General features: G+C 42.7%; 1 pseudogene; it reads right to left on the reverse strand.

Annotated features, from left to right (window-relative positions):
• On the reverse strand, positions 1 to 27,500 carry LOC139729915 (uncharacterized; annotated as a pseudogene).

Below are 27,500 nucleotides of genomic sequence, written 5' to 3' on the forward strand. Positions count from 1 at the left end.
TTATGTTTTGCATAGTTCAAACTGCAGCTTCCATATATTTCTCTCTGCTATCAAAAGTGCGAGTGGTACAAATTATGGTCGTTCAATCTTAGGTACATTGCTGTATGTTGCATTCTGACTTTTGATAAATACTGAATATTCACGGAGTCCCACTGTCATAGAAACACAGATACGACAATTCAGTACAATATCAAGAGGAATTACGGTAAGTTAAATAAAATGTCCAAACTTACTGCAGCATACGTTTGCACGTGAACATACTGATGAACATACCAAATTGAAATAAAAACACTTCCTTCCTTTGTTTCCTTTTATCTTTTATTCACCTTATATCAAATACATAAATACACGTGTTGGCACGACGACAAAACCACATTGATCGTCACTGTCTCCAACAAGAAAAAAAAAAAAAAAAACAAACAAATCCTCTTATTCGTCACAATTCAACTACAAAACATAGGTATTCTATCTTTGTCGTTGTTTTAAATCATTCCGTAATGGATGAATGGCACTTTGCGTAAATATTTATTTGTTGAAAGGATATTATCCAGTTCTTCTTGGATGTGTGGGTTTTTTTCAGTAGTTCGAGAGACATTTTGTTCATGGCTTAATGCCTGTAACCTGTATGTCCCTTCCAAAAGATACAAGACATGTGTTCATAGCAAGTATTACGTAAGTACAGATTTCAGACTCGGTATCTTCGACTTAGCATAAAAAATGAAGGAATACTGACAATAAATTTTGGCCTTGATACGTTCGATTTTTGAAGAATTTCAAGCAAATTGCATTATAGGATTAACTGCTTTCAGACATGAAGTCGTAGTCATGGGCAAATCCGGTCAAGTCATACAAGACATTTCGGTAATTTTCTTATAGGGCTGCCTTTCATAAAGTGTAAGAAGATTTTTGCAACGTTACTTTAAACTATGCTTAAACGTTGTAATTATCTTCAACAACAAAAACCGAAAGTATCTTGTGGAGGTCGATAACTTTTTTTTTTCCAGATACAACTAAATACACAAAATCACAGGTCAGCCCTTTACAAGTGACTTTGTATATGCGACGATCTTACAAGATGTTTAGTACGTTTAAAAAACTCCGTCGACGAAGCGGGTAATGCGACACTCCTCGCGAGCCTCTCCGTAGACTCCAAGGGTGCAGCGACAGATGTAGTCCACACGACCGCTGAACTGGGGCTCCACCTGCTTCCAGATGAGCCTGGGGAACATGTAGGTCAGGTCACGGTGGCCGCTCTGGAGCCAGTGGAGACCCATGATCGAGCCTGGAGGAAGACAATGAAAAAGGTAATTTGTACGTGGTTCTCCTCAATTGTCTCATTATTATTGTTATTGTTATTATCATTATTTCTATTCTTATTATAATTATTATTATTCATATCATCATTCTCATTAAAATCATCATTGGCATTTATTCAGCCAAACAGAAGATCATAATTACAATTACATATCATACACTCACATTGAAATGGTACAATTAACAAATAATAAATGCAATAACGTTAGGGAAGCATGGGCTGGGGCTCACACAATTAAAGATCTCATTCTGTCCTTCCCCCTCCCTCTTTATACACAGTTACTGTAGCAATCAAACAGGTCATCATAAATGTACAGTAAAGTTTGGGAAGCGGATAGTCTTCCAGGATTACAGACGCACTAACACAATTCATTTAGTATACCAGCATACGTCCAAGACGGCATGATGTGGAAGTAAGCTACCATCAACTGACTGTAGCTGCGTGAATGAACATAAATATTATGCTTACCACGAGTGGCTGTAGCGAGTTTTGCGTACTGTCCCTTGGGAATAGCAAGTCGGTCGACGCCTTCTTCGCCGCTGCTCTTCTTCTTGATGACCTGCTTTCCGAGGTAGTTGACACCAAGGATTGGTGAATCGATGGTCTTCTTGTTCAGGGTTGGGTAGGATGAGAAGACATTGAAGGTGATGCCCTGGCGGTCAAGAAGTTGCTGGATTGCTGGCAGAGATGTGTTGATGTTGAAGAGGAAGTCCCATGGCTTGCCACTCTCTTCCTACATGATAAAATGATATGATACGACGAAAAATCTTTGTCAGTTTATTGTCATGGAGGCACCGTGGTTAGTTTGGTTAGACTGAACTATTGTGATTTACATACATGCAAGAAAGTATATCAAATGTTGTTACATATGACGACAACGGAGTCTCAAAGTTATTTCCTCCTTTGCCTTGCGAGTAATATACAAAGAATATATCATGAGGAATGAGTTGAGCATAAAATCTTTCAAACAACTTTCTCCCCTGACATTTTCAAGTCTTTTTATCAATTAATATACTGTACTGTCCGTTGCTGTATTGGATCGTGAATGCTTTGGCAATAATATTTTGGACAACGTACCATTAGCTCCTCGTCCGTGATGAGGATGATGATCTTAGCAGCGTCCTTGCGGAATGGATAGTGAGCCGCGTATTCAACGGCCTGCATGGCATCGATTGGTCTAGCACCCTGGAAGACGAGACTGTCGATTCCGCTGTTGAGGCATTCAACGAGGTTATCCTGCAGATGTCCACAGACAGTGTGTGTGTGAGGTTTACCGTGGATGTCAGCTCCACCAAAGGCTGTGATGCCGTACTTCACATCGGAGACGTTGAAAGCTCCAAGCTTGCCCTTGATGCGGTTGACGAGGACCTTAAGGTTATCCTGAATGGAGTTGTCCTCAGCCATAGCATAAGTCTCAGAGACAACGAATATGATATCGGCCGATTTAACAGATCTACCATTCTCTTGAGTGATTTCCCCGACGTTGCAGCTCACTATAGAGGAAGAAGCAGGATGGAGATTTAATTTTCGAATGAGACAGTGACTAGATATGTTTGGATATGTTTACATGTTAGCATACTTATTCGTTTGACTGCACCATTACTATACCAGAAATCAGAACGTTCTGCATTTGTCTCGAAATTTATCAAATGAAGTTAGTTTCTCACACCTAGGATCAGCATGTAATACTCACAGCATTCTGGTGTGTAGCTCACGTTGGTGCTGCACTCCTTGCCAAGAGTGATGGCTGCGTTGGCGGTATCACAAGTCTGATGGCACTTTCTGGTGTCCTCTAGGCAGAAGTTGTAGAACTCGGTCCTGTTAATGACGTTGAATGTCTCGCTCAAGACGGAGTTGTCATCAAGGAAGAGAGTTCTGCACATCTCAAAGTTCGCTGCGCATGATCCGAAGAGGGACGGAACAACGTTTCTTGGGTTAGAGGCAGGTGAAACGTCGTATGCACGGACAAATTCAACCAGGTCAGTTGTGACCTCGCCAGTGGGAAGAACGAATTCGTTGTGGTATTCAGTGTCAACATTGCCGAGAAGTCCTCGAGACTTGCTATGATACCAGCCGCTCAGATGGAAGATGCACAGGAAGTGCTCCTTGTGACACAAGAGAGCGATACCAGATGACGAGGTGACGTTAACCCATGGACCACTGCGCATGATAGTTAGCTCCTTGCTGACTGGTGTCTGGTAAGGCAGCTCCTGAAGGGTTTCCTCTCCATTCTTGTATACCACCATCTGGTCATCGATGGCTACACTCATGTTGCGCACCAGAAGAGTGACGCGTTTCTTCTGGACGAGCAGAGAGAAGTTGCGATCGACGAAATCGTGAGCGAGGATGTAAGTCTGCTGTTCATCGTAGTATGGTGGCACACTGTAAACCTTTCCATCGAAGGTCATCACGTGGTTGTCACCGAAGATCATTGCAGTGTCTATTAATGACAAAGGTAACGAGAAAGTAAAAAAAAATAACATTACCATACGGTATGTTTATATGCTGTTCAGATTGATCTGAAGAATACAAATCATTTCAAAGTCAACGAGGAAGTTTATTGAAAATTTCTCTATCCTTCTCAGCTGCCCTGAAACCTACAAAATGATTTTCTATATATCAGCTGCCTTGAAAAAAAAGAGCTACGAAGTTATTCATGAAAAAAGATCGAAAGTCAATACTCACATTTCCATGGGTTGTAAAGGCTGATATGCTCCAGAGGAAGAACTTCAACAGGGATGCGAAGCTCTTTGAGGATGGAGAGAATCTTGTTGACCAGTTTGGTGAACTTGGCCTTCAGTTGAACCTTGACATCCTCGATGTCTTCCTTAAGCTTTCTGACTGTCTCCGGCCAATTCTGCTTGAGACCTGTAATCCTGTCCAGAAGCTCAGTCCACTTCTCTTCAGCTTGCACCTCAGCTTCTCAAATCGGAGTTGCATATCATCAATGAAGACAGTGGCGTTGTATCTGAACTCCTCGAAGAGCTCTTTTGCAACCTCATATCTGGCCAGCACCTCTTCCTTGATTTCAGGATATTTCTCCTCAACGATGTACCTCCTCATCTCTGGGTATTTCTCTTCCATGATGTATCTCCTCAGCTCAGGTAGATATTCATTCCTGAAATAGGTATAGTTCCTCTTCAGGTTGCTCAGAAGCTCTGGGTCCCTGACAATCCTGGTAACGTTGGCTACCAATGCGTCGAATGTAGGTTTGATCTCAGCTTCCATTTGCTGATTATCTCATCCTTCTTCTGAAGAAGAATAGGCTTCACTCATTCATCCATTCTCTTCAAGCTCCCTCTTGTAATCATTGAGGATATTTTTGTACTCTTCAATCTTCTCCTCAATCTTCTCACGGTATTCCCTGATCTTTCCCTCAACTATAGGCTTCTTCAATTCGTAGTATTCCCGCACCATGGCAGAGATCTCGTCGTAGCGTACAGTTAGATTGTTGCGGAGCTCTTCGATCTTGAGTTGAACAGGCACGACAACGTTCTGGTTGATGAGGGCCATTTTGTCCTGGAGGAGGAGATACAAGGTAATTTCGCCAATTTCGTCAGTGTTCAGTGAACATATTAATAATAATAATAAGTAAAAATAAAGTATTTTTTTATTTCAATAAAAAGAGCTTGGTTTTCTCAATTGGTGTGGTTAGGGTAAATACATCAGTCGCAAACTCTAGGTGAATGAAGGCTGAAACTTGGAAAATGGTGAGGCACTATGAGAATTATATCAAAATACACTGGAAAGGAAAAATACAAGCCGAATATTGAATGAAATTCTTGTCAACCAAATAGCAATTACCTTTATGTACTGGATTTGCCTGTTACTCAGCCGAGGAACGGTTCTGAAGCTTGTCCAGTTGAATGGGTGAGAGATGTTCATGGCAAAGCTGTGATCATCAAGACGACCGATGGTATTCAATGTGTCCCTGATGAGAGTGCGGGTGCGATTGATGGCCTCTTTAGTGAGAACACGGGTCCTGTTAAGAGCAAACTGTGTCATCACGCGAGTCTGGTTGACGGCGTAGCGTGTGAGTGCTTGACTGCGGTTCAGAGCCACCTCGGTCATAAAGAGGGTGCGGTTGATGGCATAGGCGGTCAAATTACGTGCCAGTTGGACTGGTTCGAGGGCTGCAAGGCGCATACGGACCCTGGAGGGGATCTGGTCAACTTCATAGTAGCGAATCATCCAGCCTGTAGCAATAACAATCAAAACAAAGATAAACTAATTAAGAAAACACATTATATAGAAACTTTATATATATATTTATTTATTTATCTATATATACATATCTAAACATATATACACATACATTAAAAATTAGTTTCATTTTGTTGTCATTGTTATTGTTACTTGCTTGTTCTCCACGTATGCTTATTGTACATGTAAAACTGTGGAACATATTGTCAAAATCATGTTATTTGATATGAAAATATGTGATTTCACTGTAACATTAAGTATCACAGTGTTTTCAGACACTATCCTTCTACTTACCAGGCATGGTGTTGTTGATGTAGGTCACATACTCCATGCTGAAGTCCCTTGCGGTGCCATTGATGAAGGTGATCACTGAGGTTGTCATGTTGCGAGCGAAGTCCATTGTGACGTGGGAGAAGTTCCTTGCCCTAAAGATAGAATCCCTAGTGATGTTCCTTGCAAGAAGAGCATACTCCTTCGTCAGGTTAAGCAGAGGAGTCTCATCCCTGATGTAGATGACGAGATTGACACTCTTGTTTCGCAGAATGAAGATTGTCTCGTTGGCAACGCGAGCGTAGGTGACTATGAGGTCCCTGGTCTTGTTGAGGTACATCTTCATCTTGGCGATGCTTTCTTCCGAAGTAATATTCCTCCAGGCCTCCAAAGCTCTTGTCTGGACCATGATCAGGGTTTCATTTGCCCTGTTCATCAGAACAACAGATGTCTCGTTCAGGAAGCTGAGAGTTTCATTGAGAGTAACTCTCCAAGGCTGGGAGCGGGTGCGGTTCAAGAAGACAACCAGGTCACGTGTGGTTTGGTTGACGTAAGGGATGATGACCTCTCGCACGGTTTTGTTGGTAAGGATGAGGACGTCAAAGACTGTCTTGTTGGCAGCAACCAGGGTGTTGTTGGCCCAGACAATAGTCTTGTTGGCGTAGAATTTCGTCAAGTTCTTGGCCACCACTATTTTGCCGTAGGTGAAGTTTCCAGCCTATGATAATGAAAGAGAGATGAAGAAACGCATATAAGAAAACTGTCGTGCGGTAAATTTGTATATCTTTATTTCTATGTACAGTATGTAAATCTATCTCTGTCTATACATCTTTTGTCCTCTCTTTTTTCTCTCTCTCTTTCTCTCTCTCTCTCTATATATATATGTATAGCCTGCATGTATATACATAAAGACAGAAATCTAGATATATGCATATTAAAAAAGAAGATAAGTACATTTGAATAGGTGAAAATAGGTTGTTTCAGCTTTTTATTTTAGTTATTTGTTCATGTGTCGTTAATACATCTTATTCTTGTTTATGTCTTGCGTTCAATTCTGTTTTTTTTTAATTCATGCGTAGAAAATGTTTTCGCTACACTACCTAAGCTTGAAACTCTGAATAACATATTGGTAAGTAAATGTGAACACTTACCTCAAAGACGGTCATGTCCAGGTACTTCACAGGATAATAGTTGAGAAGACTTTCCCTGTCCCTGATGGTCAAATCTGCAGTTTCAATAAGCTGATTGATGAGAGCTCTCAGGTCAACGACCAGTTCAAAGAGAGTCTTGTCCAGTGCCCTCATGGGGAGCTCGTTGATCAGTGAAAATTCATCTTTGGTCATAAGGATGGCACGATCAAGTGTCTGGTTCACCCTGAGTTTGGTGGCGTCATACAGCTCCATAGATTTGCTCATCATGATTGGTCTGACTGTCTGCCACTTCCTCTGTGCTTTTACCGTGTAATTGTACAGTTTTTCAGTGCTGAGGAGATACATTTCCTGTGCTTTCTGAGAGTAACGTGTGTATGCCTCTGTGACATTGGCCTTTACTTCCAAGTACAGACGAGTCAGGTTAGCCTTCACTTCTTGGTACAGGTTGGTTAAGTTTACCCTCAGTTCTTGAAGCTTAAGCCTGGCCTCCTCGATTTTCTGTAGAGTCTTCTGCTTGTACTCGGGGTATCGGTCAATGTGGTATTCAGCTGTGTCCATGAGGAACTGCTCTGTCTCTGCTGGAAGGTTCCTGATGCGCTCCTGCATGCTTGCTACACGAGCCTTTAACAGGTCAACTTTCTCCATGACGATTACCCGGTATGGTTGGACATGAGGCTCAAGCAGCTCAATGGTCATGTTGATGTACCTGTCGGTCATGTTACGCACAACAATAGTGTAGTTCATTACAGCTTGTTTGGCAAATCGGGTGTAATTACGGATGGTCTCGTTGACGATCGGAGCATACTTCTCATAGAAAATGGTTGCATTACCCTTGGCCATGTTGTAATACACTATTGCCTTCTGTTTAAGGACCTTGCTCTTCTCTATCAGAGCAGTTTTGTATTCCTTCATAGCCTTCTTCACCATAGGGACGTATTTCTTAGACAGGGCGATTCCTTTGTCCATGGCAATGCGAGAGTATACTTTGGTCATGTTGATTGCTTCCTTTCCATACACCTTGGTCAAATTGAAAGCCATTTTGCTGTACGTCAGTGTAAGGTTCATCGTCATGTTGACTGGAGGCTGAACAAGTTGGTAAATGGTCTTATCGAAGTAGCACACAGGAAGCATGTTGATGGGATGGGTCTCATTCTTTGAGATTTCAATCACCTTTGCAATGATGACATCAATCTGTTCCTTTCTCTTCAGATATTCTTCAAGCATCTTCTCAGAGATGAGGTCAACATCTACGTTGTAACGCTCTAGGAGGTAGTCAGACACCACCTGCTTCAATTCCATCATCATTTCCGTCATGCGCATTCTCAGTTCTTCAATCGATCTTGGACGAGCATCCCACTTTTCTGTAAGATAAGCTTTGATGACCTGCACTTTGGATTTTGTGAAGTTGAGAAGAGCTTTTGTGATATTCACTACCTTTTCTCTCGTGATGTTCAATACCAGCTTGACGTCACCTTTGATGATATCAACGTATACGAATTCATGGAAAGTGGCGTTCCATTCTCTGAGCATCTGAAGTGTATTCTCAGCCGTCTCATTTACGTAGGTTCTGTTGACATAACGGAAGGCGGTTTGGTTGATTGCCCTAAGTCCTTCGACGATGTTGTCTTTGACTTCCAGGACACGGTCTTTGTCTACAACATCAATGACATTGCGTGGTCTCAGACGGATGACTTTGCGCATGAGATTCTGGACCTGAGCATCATCCTTGTAGTCAATGAAGATGGATGATTCAATGGCATTCAATGTGGTGCTGTTGAGGTAGTACACGATGAAGTCCTTGATCTTCTGCATGCGAACTTTAAGCTCGGTAGTGACCATTTCTTTGTCAAGTGCCGCAATCTGCCTTTTCAAGGTGTTTATTCTCTCACCAAGGTTGCTCCTGAGATCCACCATCTTTTGCTTGATCTCCTCAATCTTCAACTTCAGCTCCTCAATCTTCTCCTGCATCTTGGGGACATTGAAACGAGTTCCAATGTACTGCTGGAGGGCAGCGACCTTAGCGTCGTACTTCACGAGTTCTTTGATGTCGGTGATAAGTGTCATGGCCTTCGTGGTTAGGTTTGCCTTAACATCATTCAGGTACGAGATGACCTTGGACTTGACCACACCTCTGTTTTCAATGAGCCAAGTGATCTGGTCACGGCGTTGATCGTACTTGATAAGGACCTTGATGTTATCAAACGTCTCCCTGGGGTGAGTGATGTTGTAGCGGAGTTTGGCATACAGCTCCCTCAGAGTGACGTTCAGTCTAACGACTGTCTCGTTCACGCGGCTAAGATTCACGTACCTGTTGATGAAATCTCGTGGGTTGTTGCGAGCAAAGGTGATGGTCTGGTTGAGCATCTCCAGTCGGTTGTAGAAAGTCTCGTTCAGCTTCATCAACTGAGCGCGGATGGTTTGATTCAGTTCTACGTATTGGCTGTAGAAGGTTTGGTTAAACTGTGTCAGTGCTGCTCTTAGGGTCTCGTTGGCTACCATGTAGGTGTAACGCATGAAACACTTTGTGCAGTTGGTCATTTTCCTGGTGTGTGTAAGAGTACGGTTCGCAACCTCCATGATTCTGTTGATGGTGCCATTTGCAATGGTGATGGTGCGGTTGAAAGTGCTGTTAATAGCACCAACCGTGATGTCGACAATTTCAGAAACCGTTTCGGGATTCCAGCTGAAGTTGCTATAGATGACATTGCTCTGGTTAAGTCTGAGGAACCACGTGATGTCATTGACGGTTTTCAAGTTGTCGCGCTGCAGAAGATAAATAGGAATACATATTGATAGATATTTGTTTCTTTTTTATGTTTAGAATAGTTCACAAAAAACTCATAAAGTAGTAGTGCAGAAACGTAAATCAAATAGAGTTACAGAAAACTGTATTATTGCAGTAATAAAAAGTGCATCAATACACTCTTAACATAAATACATTTATGTTAAAATGAAAATGATAGAAATACTTTTAAATTCCCGGAGGGAATAGATCCTTTGATTAGACAGCGCGGTGGCACCCACTTTCTGCTGGTTTTTATTTCATCATGAGTTATTTACTTAATAAACCTAGAATGGAAAGTGAGATTGGTATTACAGCTGATAACACAAAATAAAGCATGAAGTACATAGCGTAATAATTCGTACGTATGGATACATCATTTAATCTTTTCTTTAAAGAAAACGAGTGAATGCTTTCATAAGTATTTTTTCTTTTATTCCTTACCATGAGCTGGTGATCGATGTAGAATGACAGGATGTCCCCGTAGGTGTTGAGGCTAGCTCCGGCTGAAATGACACCGATGGAGGGGACTCTCACAGATGCGATCAGATTCTCGTAATCAAGCCTTTGTGAGACGAAGACGGTTCCCTTTGGATTCACCCATGTGATGTTAAACAATTGGACCATATCCTGGAGTGCTGTCATATCAAGCCCGTTCTTCAGGGCAATCTGGTTGATTGGATCAGCCCAGTAGAAAGTGAAACGGTTGCTAATCTCTGAGAATTTCATGCCACGGAAGCCTGAAAGGGCAAGCGAATTTTGGTATGTGCCATTCACATATCTGGACCTGAAGTTTCCAAACGAGTCAGTGAGGGCCTTCTTGAAAGTCAGAATGCCAGCTGCTTTCGATACGTAGAATCTTGAATAACCAGATGTCTCGAAGAGAGGGCTTGTCACGTTTGCTGACATCAGACCAGATGTTTCGACGAAATGTGTTATGTTTGTGAAGCCATCAAGGTTCACGTAACCGTGTACATGTACCATTCCGACCGGAGTACGGAGGAGGTAGCTACCTTGAGTTTTGGCAGCATCAAACCCAAACAGAGAATTAGAGTTGTTCATCTGGGTTTCCAACATGCTGGTGATGTTCAGCCACTTGCTCTTGACGTCACCATGTAGACGACTGGTCTGTTGGTCAAACTTGTAGAGCCACTGTTGATTCTTTACGGAATATTCGTATTCATAAACTGCAGAAATCGGCTTGCTGATGAGGCGAGCTCCAGTTGTGATGTTGAACAAGTCAAAACTGGTCAGGTTACGGACATTATTAAGCTCAAACGCGCTGATGGCACTACCACTTGCAAACCTGGTTGTAAAAGACCCAGCAGAGCGAGTGAAAAGCCTGGCAAATCTGCAGAAGCAGGATGAATCAGTGAGACTGTACTCTGCGATGGCTGTGGCATTCATGAGCCTGTTCGTGAGGACAGTTTCCACCGACGCTCCTACCCTTACAAAGTTAAAGAGGGAATTGAAGTTTTCCAAGGAATATCCGCCAGCAGTTGTGCTGTTTAACATAGTGCTGTTAAAGCTCGTCAGGAAGCTGCCATTGAGACGCTCAAATGTGGTAGGTCCTCTGAAGTTAACAAGTTCCATTCCAGTCATGCCATTGGCAGTTGCAAACCTAGATGTCAGCTGTACATCAGCGGAACTGTTGACCCGTGCAAAGGTGAACATCCTCTCAAAGTTGGAGAAGTCGACACCAGCTGTAGACGTTGCATTTACCAAAATGGACTGGACGGAGGTAAGGGCATTGGCAGACACTCGTTCAAATGTGAAGAGCCTCTGGAACCCACGCAGCTGTACGACACCACTAGATGAAGAATTGAAATATTTGCTGGCAACAGTCATTTCGGCTGACGACTCTGAAGACTCGAAGTTGGTCAAGTTGACAAAGTTGGTAAGTGACGATTCGGAGTTTGCTGTCACGTTGATCTTGCATGTCAGGAAGGAGAACTCGTTCCTCATTGTAACTTCATCAAAGTTGAAAAGTTTTCTGGAGTTGATTACCTGAGATGTCGTTGTTGCCTTGATTTCTCTCGAGAGTGGGGTCTCAAGCGACAGTGATCCAGTAATGTTAGCCCGTTGGACCTTGAAGAGACCAGTTCCTTCATTGGCTTGGAAGTTCATCTGAGAAGTCGTGTTGAAAATTCTGCTCGTCACATTTGTTGATGCAGAGCTTGAGATGCTGTCATACCTCATGAAGCCAGCCATATTCTGGATGTTAAGCATGGAGGCACCACGAACCTTGAAGGGCCATGACGAGAAGTTGGCAACGGTAGAAACGACCATTTCATCGTATGTGAGGATTCCTGACTGGCCAACGATGTGAGCATGAAGACTCGTGTTCAGGGATGAGACAATGCTGGTAAAGTTTGATGAAGTAGTGCTCTCTACTCTGGAGTAGGTGAAAACATCAGTCATATCTTCCAACCTGAAGTGAGAGTGTACGTTCCATCGTGCAAGCCTGGTAAACACATCATTTCCAGCATTAACCTCAAACTTTCCAAATTGAGTAATGTTCCTCCAGTTATTCATCTCGACAGAGAAAGCAGACCCTGTGTTGTGCAGAGGAGACGAAGTGTTGAAGAAGAGGTCGATATTATTCGTGCGGAAACTGAGAAGGCCTGTGAGGTCATTTACTTCCCAGATTGCTCCTGTGTCGATCTTCGCAATACGAGAAGAGATGCTGAAAAGGTTCCTTGAGTTGGCAGCAGAGGCTGTCAGGAATCCCGTTGATCCAATCACGTTGTTTGTCGTGTTGAAGAGGGTGACAAACAGAGGGCTTCTGATTTCATTCCGTCCAGCTAGTGTGATGTGGTCAAACACCATGAAGGACGTAAAGCCAGAGAAATCGGCGTCCATGCCCATGGTCCAGTTGGTCCACTTTGTTAGAATAGCACTCTTGGCGAATCCTCTGATGTAGGTAAAGCGATTGATTTTCTCAAAGCCGCGGAGAGTGAGACCGGCGTTGTATAAAGCAAAGGTGGTGGTGAGGGGAGTGACACTGAAGATGTTCGATGTTGTCACATTCACGAGGTCGAAGTTGAAGATTGAGCGGAAGTTGTCGAACTCGAGAAGACCCCCCACAGCCATGTGAGACAAGGGTGTATCGACCACATGGGATGACTCACCACTGATTCTGTCAAAGTCGAACATCTTTCTCATTGCGGTCACTTCAAATCCGTGGACACCAGTAACGTTGATGATGCTCTGGAGAGAATATTGCACCTTGGCAATGCTGCTGTCATAGGCAAACGGAGCGCGCATGCCCACGAGGCGCCCGATGTAGGAAGTTGACGCATTCAGCCAGCGGGATGTGATGTTGCCACTAATTTCCGTTTCGGCCAGAGGATATTGGAACAACCCATTCATTCCTTCAACTCTGTGGACTTGTTGATACGTCACATTGAGAGGACGAGTCATGAAGGACGAGAAGATTTCAGCGGCTGCCAAGTCAAACTGGGTCATCCGTCGGAAATTCTCAAGTGAAATCCTTTCTGACACGGTTGTGTTCACGTAGTAACTGTTGGTTGCAAAGGTCACGAAATGCCTGATGGCATCGAAGTTGAATAAAGACCTTACACCACCAAAGCTTATTTCATTCAGAGCTGAACTTGACACATTGAACACTTTGGAAGTGAAGTTGGAATTTGCTGAAATTGAGTCAAAGTTTAGCCAGGACCTGTGGTTGTTCACAGCGAAGCTCTGAGTGAGGGATACATTCACTGGACGGCTAGTAAAGTTGGAGTTAGAGTCAATGGCAATCTTAGCAACTGTAAAGATTGATTCCACTCGCTCAATCAAAAGAGTGTTAAATGTGACTGCCTGTGCCACAGGAGATGTCATGTTGGCAGAAATACGACCTGATACCCCATCAAAGTCAAACAGACGCCTAAAACCATTCAGCGTGACAGCATTGTCCATGGTTGCATTCATGACAGGAGTCTTGACGAACCAGATCTGGTTACCAATGATACTGTCAAACTCGAAAACTCTGTTGAACCCATTGAGTGTTAGCGTGTTATTTGCTGTAACATTCAAAAGGCGAGATGACATAACATAATTCGAAGAACCTCCAAGCTTCCTAAAAGCAAACAGAGACCGCACGTTGTTGAAATTGACTTCTGTTTCGTAAGTGCTATTGACAAATTTGCTTGTAACATTATTCCTCAGATGCCCAGACAGCTCGTCAAACTGCACAAGTCCTTCCATGTTTCGGAGGGCGAATGCAGAACTGTGACTTGAATTGACCAACTTGCTGAGAAGGTTGGCATCAAGGCTGGTACTGATCTCTCCAAACTGAGTCAGGGTGCTGAAGTGCTGCAGGAGAGTTTGGCCATTAGCATTCCAGTTGATCAGTTTGCTCGTGATACCATGAGACACCTCTGCCTGTACCCTTTGGAACTTGAATAGCTTACGGAATGTATTGAAGGAGACAGAACTGTTGAATGAAGACTTCATGTAACGAGAAAGCAGATTGTAGTTCAGATTTCCGGACACAGTGTCAAAGTAAACAGGAGATTTCATGCCATCGATGTTGAAGTTTCCGATGACCGCCATAGACCCAACTCGAGAAGAGACAGTGGTATTGTGGTTTGCGACCACATTGAGCTTCTCACTGTCACCGATATTGCCGTTAGCAGTGGACATGATGCTGAGTTGGAGGAATGGGCTGGAGATTTCAGAGCTGTGGAAAGCCTCCAAGTCAAATGGCGAAGTGATTTTAAGAAGGGTAGCATTGACTGATGTCAGGGTCTTCATTTGTAGGTATCTGCAGACAAACAGGTTTCCTTCTGTCTTCATGGTCATATCAGAGTCGGCCATTACCATGGAGTAGTTAAGTCCGCTGGAGATGTTGAGACGCCTCTGAGAAGCTGCAAACGACAACTTGTGATCAAAAAGCTCTCTGCTCAAGAAGAAATAGTGAGAAGCCGACATATTTGCAATGAATGGGCTTGTCACGTTGACATTCTGGCGAAGAGTGAGTGAAGAACCAGTGACATTATACACAAATTTGTTCAGGACAATATCCTTGACTGCTGAGAATTCTCTGCGAACGGTCTTGTTCATGATGTCACGGACAATCATCGGCACAAGGCGAGGGCGCATCTCTGTGATGGGACCACCAAGGACCAAGCTGTTAGAGATGTTGGATGAGACGAGCTTGTGGATGTATGACCAGTAGGTTGAAACAGCAGTTGGCTTGATAGAGAAGTTACCTGTATTTCCAAATAAGAAAGCAACATAAAGAATCAAAATATGTTAGCAAAATCACAACACGACAGCAAACTGCTTTGTCTCTAATTTCTTATCTTTATCGCAGTAGAAAACCCCGATGATAATTCCGTAAAGCAATGTAACTGGGTCAAAGCTACCATTATTGAAATCAGAACTGTTTGTTCAGTGCTTGTTATTTGTCAAGATGTTATTGGTGTAGATGCACCGACAGTTTGCTGATATATTGTGGTCATTATGAATCATTGGTTCATGCCTAGCACAAAACTCTCCTTTAGTCTACACCGTTACAGAATGGTACGTGACAAATTTGATGGGTAGGAAAACCAAATTCGACGAAAGGTGCGTTAAAAGAAATAATAGTTAATGACTTGAAAGGATCATTGCTGAATTCATCAGTATTCTAGGAATGTGTGAACATATTTTCACAATATATATTTGAATCTTCCATGAAATATTTTGCATTCCTGTTTCTATATTAAGGAATATGATTACGTGAACTTACTGATCTCGGTAAAATCCAGAAGATCGCTCATGCTATCCTGGCTGGTTTCGTAGAAATACTGGATGCCATTTTCACGTGAGTAAAGCGCGGTGTAGTTCTGGTAGAAAGTGAGACGTGGGGTGTCGACACTCATGTACCAGCTTGCAGTCGGTTTCTTCCATCCAGCATTGAAGGTGTTTGAGACAGTGACCTGAGGTTTGTTGTAGCGCGTGTCTTGCAAGGTGTACATGTGCTCAACCAAAGATGTACCGGTTTCGCAATCGAGCATCAGATGCAGGAGATTGATGTTGGTCATCTATATAAAGAAAAGCAATATATATATGTACATCATGGTGTGCTCCAGCATCACCAACATTATACAATACATTGTTTATATATATATATATATATATATATATATATATCATTTTTTATTGTCACCTTTAATCACAATAAGGTTCAAAACATAAAGACCGCACCTTTAAAAAGATCGCACGTTAGAATCCTGTTCAGTACTTACATCCTGAATAAGTGTTTAACGATTGTGTTCTGCTTTGAATAGACTGTTTACTTGGAATCTGGCATCGCTGGGGTGATAATTTGGCCCTCTCACCCAATAGTGAAGTCCCAACATGAAGAGGCTAATCCAGATCAATGACACAATGTCACTATTGTAAATTTCTTCCTGTACAGATTTCATTTCGAAAGGTTATGACTTATACGAGAAGTAAAATTTATCTTACACTGCCACAAATTCCAGTCTTAATTTAAGTACCCACAGTCAAAATATTTTGAAGCCACATTCGTTTTCATCTTTACATGAAAGAAAAAAAATCTCGTATTCATACCTTCAGGAATGGAATGGGAGTGGACAACTCTAGAGAGTAATCCTTTCTCCTGAGGAGACTGGCATTCTCGGTACGAAGATTGAAGTTGTATGTCAGGTCGCTGCTTGGCCTCCTCGGGTTTGGAATGTAGACTGTGGCTTCGATCAGATGCCTTCTGGCATCAGCTGACTCATCGGTGATTGTGAAATTCACACCACCTGCAACTTCTACTGGCTGGTCGATGAGGGCAGTCTCTCCGAAGAGTTCTATGGAATGACATTTAAAAAAAATGCGTCAGCATAGATGTGGTTGAGTGCGTACATGCTCGCACGCACACTCACACATAAACACACTTCTGCACTTATAGACGCACGTATGCTATGGTACTTCAGGCGATCACTGTAATTTCTAGATTTCATGTGCACATTTCACAGCTATGTATCAATTCCTGCGTAACTGTTAAGATACAAAACACACCTATCATTTTACTAGATTCCACTTCTGAAAACAAGGTAAAGAAAACAAAAAGCAAATTTAATATACTTCACGAGATGAGCACTATTTTCTAGTAGATAAGAATCCAAATCACAGAACACGGTATCTATTCTGAAATCCACATACCGTACGTTCCTGAACGAGATGTTTTACCCATCAGCCATTACGTTCCTCTTGAATGACCCCCCCCCAAAAAAAAAAAACAAAACAAAACAAAACAAAACAACAACAAACAACAACAAACAAACAAACACACAACACGATAAAGCTTATGTTACACTTACTTAGTAAGTAGGGCGAGTTCATGAACATAGCCATATCTGGGTTGTCAACAAAGACATCAGTTCTGAGGCCAGTCCTGAAGTTTCTGCGAGTCACACGCTGTTCCTTCGTGACATAATATTTGGCAAAGACATGATGAGTGTTGCGTCCGATCTCAGCTTCGAGGTTGTATCCCGAGTCGGTGGTGACATTCCTTAGACTGGCATCCATAAGAGGGAATTCCTAATTGAAATCAAAGCATAAACATGAAAAAAGCAGCAATTAAGTTGGTGTTGCTATTTCAATATTTGTTAGCATGTCTCCGAAAAAACAACAAAACAAACCAATTTAATTGGTTGGTCTGGGAGTGCCAAAAGTGAATATTAAGCATCCAACACGCAATGAAGAAGAGAACTAGAATCCTCCGCGTGGGAATCCTGTCTGATTACACTGGTAATACACAACACTCATTTGAACAGCTTACCCAGGTTGCATTGGCGATCCTAGTTTGGAAGGTGAGTTCTTTCAGAGCGTCAGTGACAGTCTGGCGAGTGTTGAAGTCAAATGCCCAATTGAGAGCAGAGATCTGCATGTTGCGGTCAACTACTGGGCCGTTGGCTCGCCTCATGAACGAGATTGAGGATGTCTGGTACTTCTCGTGGTTGATCTGGTAACCAGTCCATGGGAAAAGAATCTGCCTGTACAGGGGCGTCTCATTGTCCCTACACACACAGAGAGAGAGAGAGAGAGAGAGAGAAAGCTTACTTTAAACTTCCCCTAATCGTGACATTTTGAACACCCTTACCTCAAGGAAAAAAAAGACATTTCACTTCACAACTGCCCTTATAACATGTTGAATAGCTAACAGAGGAAAATGTAAGGACGGTTTGTCTGACGGTTATAAAGGAATATAATGCTGTTGTTGATTGACTGAAAGTAGTTTGAATTGCTCTTCAAGCATTGGCCAAAAATATTTCACAATATATTTATTTGTAACATTTCAAAAGGAGAATCAAAGAGTGTGTTCACCAGTAGAAGGTTTCTGTGAGGTGAGCGTTCCAGTTGCCACTGGCTGACTGCCTGATAAACTGGCCAACAGCAGCCCAGTACAGATTGTTGATCGATGCATTGAAGACGGCTGTCAGGTTCTTTTGGGCCACCGTCGTCTCATTCCTCACAAGGAAGTCGACGGATGCAGCGTTCTCTGCTGCAGACACGTTGAATACAGCGCGGTATGCCGGTGCAGCGTCGGTTGTCTCGTTCAGGATTCCGGCAAACATGGTGAAGTTCTTGACCTCGGGAACGGTGAAGGTCCACTGAGCTGTCTTACGTAGCCTATCGATGCTCAGGAAAGAGGTCACGTTGCGAGTGAGCTCCTCACCTGGATACATTAGAACATGTCAAAGACTAATTGCAACTTCATGCTAAATGTTTGCTGAAAAAAGAGAGTTTCAAGCGAAAACATTTACAGTACCCACGATGTTGTGGTCGTTTCACTGGAAGGGGGATTTCATATTCAATTAAGCGCATATTAGACGCTTTCATACAAATATGGAATTTCTCTTGTCAGTTCAGCTGTTGTATGAGTGTGGTGTTGCATGCACCAAGGAAAGAAAGACGGAAGTGATTCCATGAACACATTACCTGGTGCATAGAATGAAATGCGAACGGTGTCAATCAGCTTGGTGATAGGTGCAGTTTTTCGCGGGCCCTTCCTGCCGATGGAGGTGAATGGGATCGAAGCCGGAGCACCACCCTCTTTGATTTGCTTGTACAGAGCGTCGAAGGTAAAAGCCTTCAGAGCCCTACATTCAAAAAATACAAAATATGTTAGCCACATTTTCATAAGTCAAATATCTCTGTAAGGTTCATGTTTGTTTCGAATTATCTGAATCATACAAAAGTATATGCGTTATCAAAGTATATTCTGATTTTGAATATCGTTATCATAATTCATTCTTCTGGTCACTAGATTTTTCACGTACTTATCAGTGTTGACCAAGGTAACGTTGAAGCTGTTTGGTCCAGCAAATGGGAATCGTGGAGCCTCCGGAACGTAGCTGGCGTTGGGGTAGGCCCATGACATGCAAAGATCCACTCACGGCATCTTGAAGAACGCCGGGGATGTAGTCCACGTTGCCATTTGCCCTAAGAAGGTTGTAGGTTGTGGAGTAATTGAAGAGGTTCAGTGGCTGCTCAGTGTTGTTGAGGTTGATCTGGAGGTGTGTGCCGTCGATGGTGACGTTGCCTGCAACCTTGGAGGAGTGGTAGATGGTCGAGTTGGCCATCACTCCAGTGAACACCTTGGTCGGCAGATCAATTCCCATGGTAGCCAAGACCTCTACAGCGCCACTGTAATGACAACATGAAAAGAAAATACATGTCACATCCAGATAATAAAAATGATACATACAAAGCATACATTTTTGCAAACGTATATATATATATATATACATATTCTTCAGGTTTGATTTCCGCGATATGATTACACTATATATCACGTATATATATATATATATATATACAAAAATATTAGCAGCAAATTGGCAGCAAAAATAGTAGATTGTTAGTGCTCTATCAAAATGCACATATCTAGAAACATTTTTTTTCTAACTTACCTCGGAGCAATGTAGCCGGCGGCAATGATCTTGGGCAGATTAAAGCTGAACTGGCTCCTTACGCGAAGACTCACGACAGTTGTGCCATTGATGCTGCAATTCAGAGGCATACCAATGCCAGTTGGCAGGATGAAACTCTTGTCCATGAAAACGAAAGACCTCGTGGTGTTCAGGTTGAGTCCATTCGACAAGAGCTGAGGAATCTGAAGATAAAATGATACGCGCTAATGATTACATTTGCAACACGTAAGCAATCCTTCATAAGTGGAGTCACTGATTTCACATCTTGATAATAACATGTTCTGAACACATTGATTATAACGTGTTCCTATTTCAACACCAAGATTATAACTTTTTCATGCAAGTTGAAACGAAATGCTAGCAGTTTTAAGAGGTTTACTATGAGGAACAGTAAGGAAATATCTTGCGTTAGTTACCTGTTTGGTCTTGTTGACAAATTCCTCAAAGATTCCCATGGTGTAAGGGATTACTGAGAGGACGTCACTTGCGCTCACAAAGCCAAATTCGTTTCCAAGGAGACGGAGGAAAACTGTAGCATCGGTAGCAGAGGTTTCCATGCCAACGGTCTCGTGAAGTTCATTCAGTTTCCTCATTGTCGTTTCGTGGATGATATCAACCAGCTGCAAAAAAAAAATGCAATAAAATATAACATGACAACAGTATCTGACTATTGCTGAATGAGCGAGACAAAACATGTTAAATACAGTGAACGACAGAAGAAAACGTGTAGTAGCAGTTGCCTCATTTCTTGAATTTTTGCACTTTATGATAGTTATCATAACAAACAAATGAGCTAAGATCTTTACCCGCTGATTGTCCATGGCCTCCCTCTTGCTCTTTTTGGCGTACTTGTTCTTCTTGTTGAACATCTTGTTGTTAAAAGTTTCAACCTCTGGTTCTGTCACGATCCAGTTTCCGAGCTCAGCTTCGGCAAAGTCGCGAACCTTAGCGAGGATGTTCATATCAAGATTTTCGAAGAGGTTCTGGAGGCTGATTTCTGGGAAGATTCCCTCAGGGCCGAAGACAGATTCAAGGATTGGCTCGAAGCCCTTCATTTCAAATCCGGTCTGTTGGTATAGCAAATGAAATAATTTTATTTCTTGATTAGACTTTGATGGTGTCGAGTGATATATACGTATGTTAATCTTGCCTTCATCTTAATTATGTCTTCCACATTAATGCTTGTATTCTTCATCTTAATGTATTTCAGTCTTAGAAGAAACGCACCACCTCTTTCAGTCACTGAAGAATTCCATACGAACATGATTATTGTTACTCTGTCACTTGACTTTAATATATATACAAACAAATACCACTTATACGCATATGTGGCATGTTCTTACCTCAAACAGATCCCAGCTCTTGCCGAAAGCGTTCAGGACGTAGTGGAACATAACCTCCTGAGGGAGATAGCTTTCTGGCTTGTAGATGAGGTCACTCTCAAACTGGACGCCCACAGTGTTGTTTCTCCAGGGCTCAGTCAGGTTCTTCGAAAGCTCAAAGTAGCGGGAAAACTTGCGGAAGTCCTTGGGGTAAGCTGGGAGTTCGTCGTCACCCATGGCTTCCCTCAGGTTGATCTTCATCCTGGAGACATTTCAAAAGAACATGCTGAAATTTAGAACAATGTTGATTGTCAAGAAACTTTAACGAGTAATAATTGAGCAACGACTGCGTCTTTAATTTCTTTTTGTAAGCGTTTCAATGTGAATAAGATCTACATTTCCCGCAATGTGTTTACTTTTTTTATATATCAGCTGAATATTACCTAGTTTGGTAAAAGATATATGTTGCTTTCACCACTTACTCTTGAAGAGTTGGTTCGCTGGACTCCAGCACATTCTCGATATGAGAGAAGCAGAAAGCTTGCATCTGCCTAACGGGCTCAGTCTTCAGGAAATTCCAGATTCCAGTCAGCTCGGAGACGCTTGGGTTGGCCTTCATGGCAAGGAGGTAGGCAGCAATTCTGTGGGGCACAGGAAGAGATGTTTCCTTGAAGAGCTCTTCGATGACCTGGCGACGAAGTTGGTCACCGAGGACGAAGCGACGCATTGATGGGATGGCAGCCTTGGAGATGTCAACAGGGATATCCTTGTTCTTAGCACAGCTGATCAGTGCAGGTGAAACCTTATCTGCGTAGGCGAATGTGATCTGGTCGAAGCGCTCGACGGGCTCGCCAATGTTTCCAATGGCCTGTAGCAATTACACATGAAAGAAGAGGTTATTATGCTGTTGAAGATATTTTACACTTCGCTACATGTTAAGCAACAATATTGATGTAATAGTAATGCATTCGATTGGTACTGTTCCAGCGACAGCTTGGAAAAACATGCACAGGGAAAAAACGGACTAGTTACCTTCAGTGCAATCATGGCAAGACGTTCATCTTCGACGGGAACGCTGCAGTCAGTGCGGATGAGAGACTTCAGGTACGAAATGGTCCTCATCATGGGCTCCGGGAGCTGTGCAAACGGAAATGGAGAAAACAAACAAAATCCATGTAATCAAGAGATTGAAATCCTCACAGTGGCTGATTCGTCGTCAAATCATAAGAGCAATATCGGGGAGAAAACATTATAAAGTTGGAATAATTTGAAATTCATCCATACCATGTTGCTGGTGTGGATGTCTTCGTTGTTCACCCAGTAGTTGTGGACCATGATGCTGAGTGGGAAGATGGTAATCTGAGATGGAACCATCTGGGCCATGCGCAACATCTCGCTCATGAGCTCCAAGGTTGGGTAGTTCTGCAATGCCATGGTGACCATCCAGGCATTTGCAAGTGGCTTTGGAACAATACCCCTGGCAATGGCGTAGTTCTTGACGCTGAAGCAGGGCAAGGTGGTGCATGGAAGAAGTCCGTCCAGCAGGTACTCCCTTAATGGAAGGAAAATGAGAAGAGATGTTTACTTCAGTACATTCAGACCTCTGTAACAAAGATAATGTAATGCCATTATAATAAAGCGCGTTATATTCAACTTAAGCGGCACTTGTTATTTTCAGTCCCAAATAAACGTATGGCCTACGCATTCAACACAAGGCAATTCGCATTACAAGACACGCGTAGGAGAGGCTGTTTTAAGATTAATCATAGGTTATGTTATGTAAGCATACCTTGCGAGCTTGGCCTTGTCTGGGTTATTTCGGCATGTCTGAGAGTAGGCGCTGCAGTCGTAGGCGCGATCAAAGACCTCATGGATGGTATCGTTGTTCATGCCTTGCAGAGCAGCTCTCCACCTGCCGAAGAGTCGGGGAGTCTCCATCCTGACTTCCTCGCGGGAAGACTTGACGAGAGCCTTCAGAATGTCAATGGCCTGATCGGCTGTGACGTCATCTGGCTTCTCACCAACTTCCTTCGCGTTGTACTCGTACCTGAGACAGGTTGACCGCGTGTCTGCAGAGAAATTTCACAGAACAAGTCATGATCATGGTTCCGTTCCGAAACACGAGAGATATACACTGGCATTCATCATTCACACTGGCGCTAGTGTAACGATGCTGTCCAAGAGTTAAAAACAAACAAAGTTTGCTAAGCCCTAAAGTACACTGACTAAGACCAATACTGCTATTGACAGATTCTTGCGAAATTTCAGGTAGGTAATAAATTTCGAAAAAAAAATCGTGATTCAACTTCATGTTTGTTTTTTAATCACCAACTGGAGAACATGTAGACTCACCATTCACAATGCACAGTTTTACACTTAAACTGTAGTATAAGAAAAGACCTTTAAACAATTGATAATATCGCAGTCTTAAAAAAAACGAAACTATTTTACATCCTTCGAAAGTTATGAGAATTCAATCCATCAAACGATTTTTCATAAATGCAAAAATTTTGTATTTTGCTTGATTTGTTTTGTTCGTTTGTTTGTTTTTTGATAGAAGGTCAGTGTCATAGAATCGATGGAAACGATTCTGATGGTACAATACGAATAAGTCAAAGAACAGGTTGGCAGCATGCAATGAAAAAACTTACTTGCGGGGTCAACCCAGAGTGAGTTCAGCTTCTCCGGCAACTGGGCAAAAAGAGAAGTTTGGACGGATGTACGCACACCACTTTCGCTGTTGAAGTTCAGCGGCCAGAAGGAATGGATTTCTGAGCACTTGATGGACTTGATCTCGCCGCTGGTTCCCTTGAGTTCGTAGGTGCACATCTTGGACGAGTTGATGAACTTGTCGACCACAGTCTGAAATAGAGGCAGAAAAAAATCAGAACATAACGAAAAAGAAGAATATTTACTCTCAAGCAGCGGTTACTTTTTGATTTCATCATGATAAGCGCAAAGACACACAGATTCCGTGACATTATGTTGATTTCATTTCGGTGAACAGAAATATTGTAAAAAGATAGCTAGACTCACGGTGTTAAAGATAACATCGGTGAAGCTCTGCCACCTCGTCATGTTCTCGGGACGCCTCCTGAGTTCACATGAGTTGAGGTCGGTGACGACCTCGACCCGACGAGGCCGCTCCTTGTTGTCCCGGAAAGTGACGGTCATCTCGTTGCTGCAGTTTCCGTGGACGGTCACCTCATCGATGGTTATTCGGTCGACGTCGTCGGCTTTCATGTCCAGCTGCAGGTAGGTGAGGATAGCACGCTTAACGTTCAGAATGTGCACGGGTTCGTCCGGGTGGGCCAGAACCTCGACGATGCGCCCATTCTTGGTGCGGAAGACAAGGTCGAAGGCGCTCATCTCCGATCCGAACTCAGGTTGAATCTGCCTCCCCAAGACGTCCTCGTACAGACGGCAGTTGACAGTTTTGAGGACGTTCCTGCATCGTTCCGGGGCGAGCACTAGCACGTCACAGGTCATTTTCATCATCGATCCGGGTCCGGCGCCTTTAATGCCTGACTCAGTCAGGGCTTCATAGGTGAAGTTGTACACGAATCCTTCCTTGAATCGTGTCAGCTCTGCAAAAATCATAATGCCATACGGCGAATGAGCATGATGTCGGCATTTTATTAGACGTACATTATTATATGACACAAAGATTATCTCAGATCACTAGTTGAATGTAAACGGAAATGGGTATCAGTCACTTCAAGTACTGCAGAAGGAAGGACGGATTCCATAAGACAGAACATGATAAGCAGGATAAGACTACACACACACACATAATGTTTTCACCAACATGAAGGCACAAAATAATACATGAGGATTATATAAAAACAAATAAAATCCTCCCTGAAATAATTCATTTCTTATTCAAAACGTTCACCCCTATTTGCATTGCTTGAGTCGGGAGCAACAACTATACTCTTAACCACAGATATGATAACACGCTTGAATTGAAAAAAAAAACAACAACTCAAAATTATATTGACGCAGTTTGTAAAGAGATGATGTAATGTATCACCAGAATAGACTGATATGAGAAGAGAATGACTATTCGTGAGGTCCGATGCGAAATTGCATGAATCAAAGGAATGATACTTCGAAACTATAAATCATTACGGGAAGGGAAGATAAAGAAATCAAATTAAGAACCGAAGCCATGGTCATGTTAAGCGAAGTAAAAGGGACATACAAATAAGAATGAAAGAGAAATCAACTCGAGTGCTAAAAGAGAAATATATGTACCAAGATTATAGAAGGGATAGATCGCCTCACTCTTGTTCTATAAACACCTTGCTAATTAAAGCTGATTGAGATTAGAAGTAAACCAAAGATTCAGAAAAAAATATGATGCGGCGGATTGCACTGCAAATTATAGGTCATCCCCATAAAGACTGCATTCATAAAATACCACTAAATATGTAAACACTTAGAAAAAAAGCATGAGAGAAACGAAAGCATCCAAAATCAAATAATGACGGAGAGAGGAAGATGTATAAAAGGAGCAGTATTCAATTTCAAATAACGACGAGGACATTGGTAGTACAAGTGACTACGTGTGGGTTTGTGTCCGCGTGCGTGAACGTGAAATCAGGGGAAATACGGTGTAGAAAGAGTTTGTGCTTACCTGAGCATTCTTCGACCTCTTCGCCGAGTTGCCTTGATCCAAAAATAGGACCTGGAGAAAGGAATAATGAGAAACGGTTTAAAAATCACACACAATCAAATATGATTTGACAAATACATATTAATTAACTCACAACTGTGATTAATTGTCGCCTTCGTTCGTCCCGCCACCCCCGGCCTAGTGGCCCTATCATCACCCCCCCCCCCCTCTCCCCCCCCCCCCCCCCCCCCCGTCTTGAGGATACATTGAGGAGGAAAAATACAGAATGTTAGACACAAGAGGACGCACCTCGGGGAACGAGGAAATCTAGCCGTAAGTCTCTGAAAGTCACTTACAAGTTACAGGGCCTCTCTGTCTTTATCATCGCACAATCAGCTGATAGCTCGCCATTCATGGGAGGAAAAAAAAACATCACAGAGAGCATGTAAACACCGCAGACCGATAGCTCTATGGTCGGCAAACAAGTCCGTCAGGGGGAGTAAGCTCCGCCCACCTAAGATGATTTGCATACAATAAACTCGCCCACTCAAAGCCGGGCGCTCGAAACCGTGACTAAGGTTTTGATTGGTTCGACGACCGGGCCTTGCAACTCATGAATGCATAATAAGGCCATCAGCCTTCGAAATTTTGGAGCCTTTCATGAAAAGGTTGAGATTCGACCTTGCCTTCACGATTCTACGAAAAGACTAATTTTTTAATTTTTAGTTTTTCAGATAGAGAGCCCATTTAGGACGTAATAAGATCCACCCCTTCAAAGAGATTTTAAGAAAAACATCTGACGTTGCTTCACAGCTTAGTACGAAAAGAAGGGTGATGTTAACAAAGTCCCCAATCTCGCTATGTTAACTGCAAGGAACTTCTGAGATAAATGGAATATAAATGCAGGCTCGATGCCATTAGCTTCGAATCAGGTAATTACTCAAATACATTGCAGCTAGTACAGGACGAACACCATTCTGATAATAATTATTCTATTATGAGAATACTGAATAACAGGATAGACAGAGGAAGCTAACCACTTATATAAGTTCAGAGGAAACATTTTGTAGACTATATCACCCTTCAAATACGCCGGACGCAATAAGTTGACAACATTATCATCTACACATTGCACCTGAACACAGATAAATACACGATTAAACATCACGCAACATTATCATGTCTTCACCACACCTTATCTACAATGTATTTGACGAATGATAAGTCAGAAGCTAGCCTTCGAGATCACACAAAATGTGCAATAATATTGGAGTACATTCTTTCTAGCGTGACCATCGTTCGGCAATTGCGAAAAAAAACCAACAACAAGACTACTGACAATTGACTTAGATATCCATGATATGAATCGGAAAACAAATTTATCCGTCGTAGAAGTACACGTTGGGCAACTAGTGTACACATAAAATGGCCGAGTACACAAGCACATCGCGGGAAACATTACTAGTATTCAAGGGCAGCGAGCGAGCTTGACGAAGGTAAAAAGGCCGTGTCCGTCCGGCCGCGACAGATGGAGAAGAAACCGCGTCATGTTTACAGAATCAGCTGACAAGCGGGATATTTCTCCGCCCTGATCTTCCATCTCCCCGATGGTCTGCTCCAGGGAGGCGATATATCGTATCCAAGTTTGCGGTGGATGAAGCTGTATACAATGTAGAATGGTCCAAGTTCATCTTGCAACGCTTGACATCTACAAAAAACTGAGGGGAGAAAATAATATAATATGATTATGTTGATCTCACCTCCGACAACTGCCGAGGCCAGAAGCAGGCCGACCAGTAGTACAAAGACCGCCTTCATGATGAAGGTATTATCCTCGCCTACCAGAGATTCGTGTGGTAATGGACTGGAAGGTGAGAAACAGCGAGCTTATATTGGAC

Source organism: Diadema antillarum, unplaced genomic scaffold (assembly GCF_040938485.1).
Source record: "Diadema antillarum isolate AM-2024a unplaced genomic scaffold, OU_Dant_1.0 seq00000269_RagTag, whole genome shotgun sequence".
NCBI classification, from domain to species: Eukaryota; Metazoa; Echinodermata; class Echinoidea; order Diadematoida; family Diadematidae; genus Diadema; species Diadema antillarum.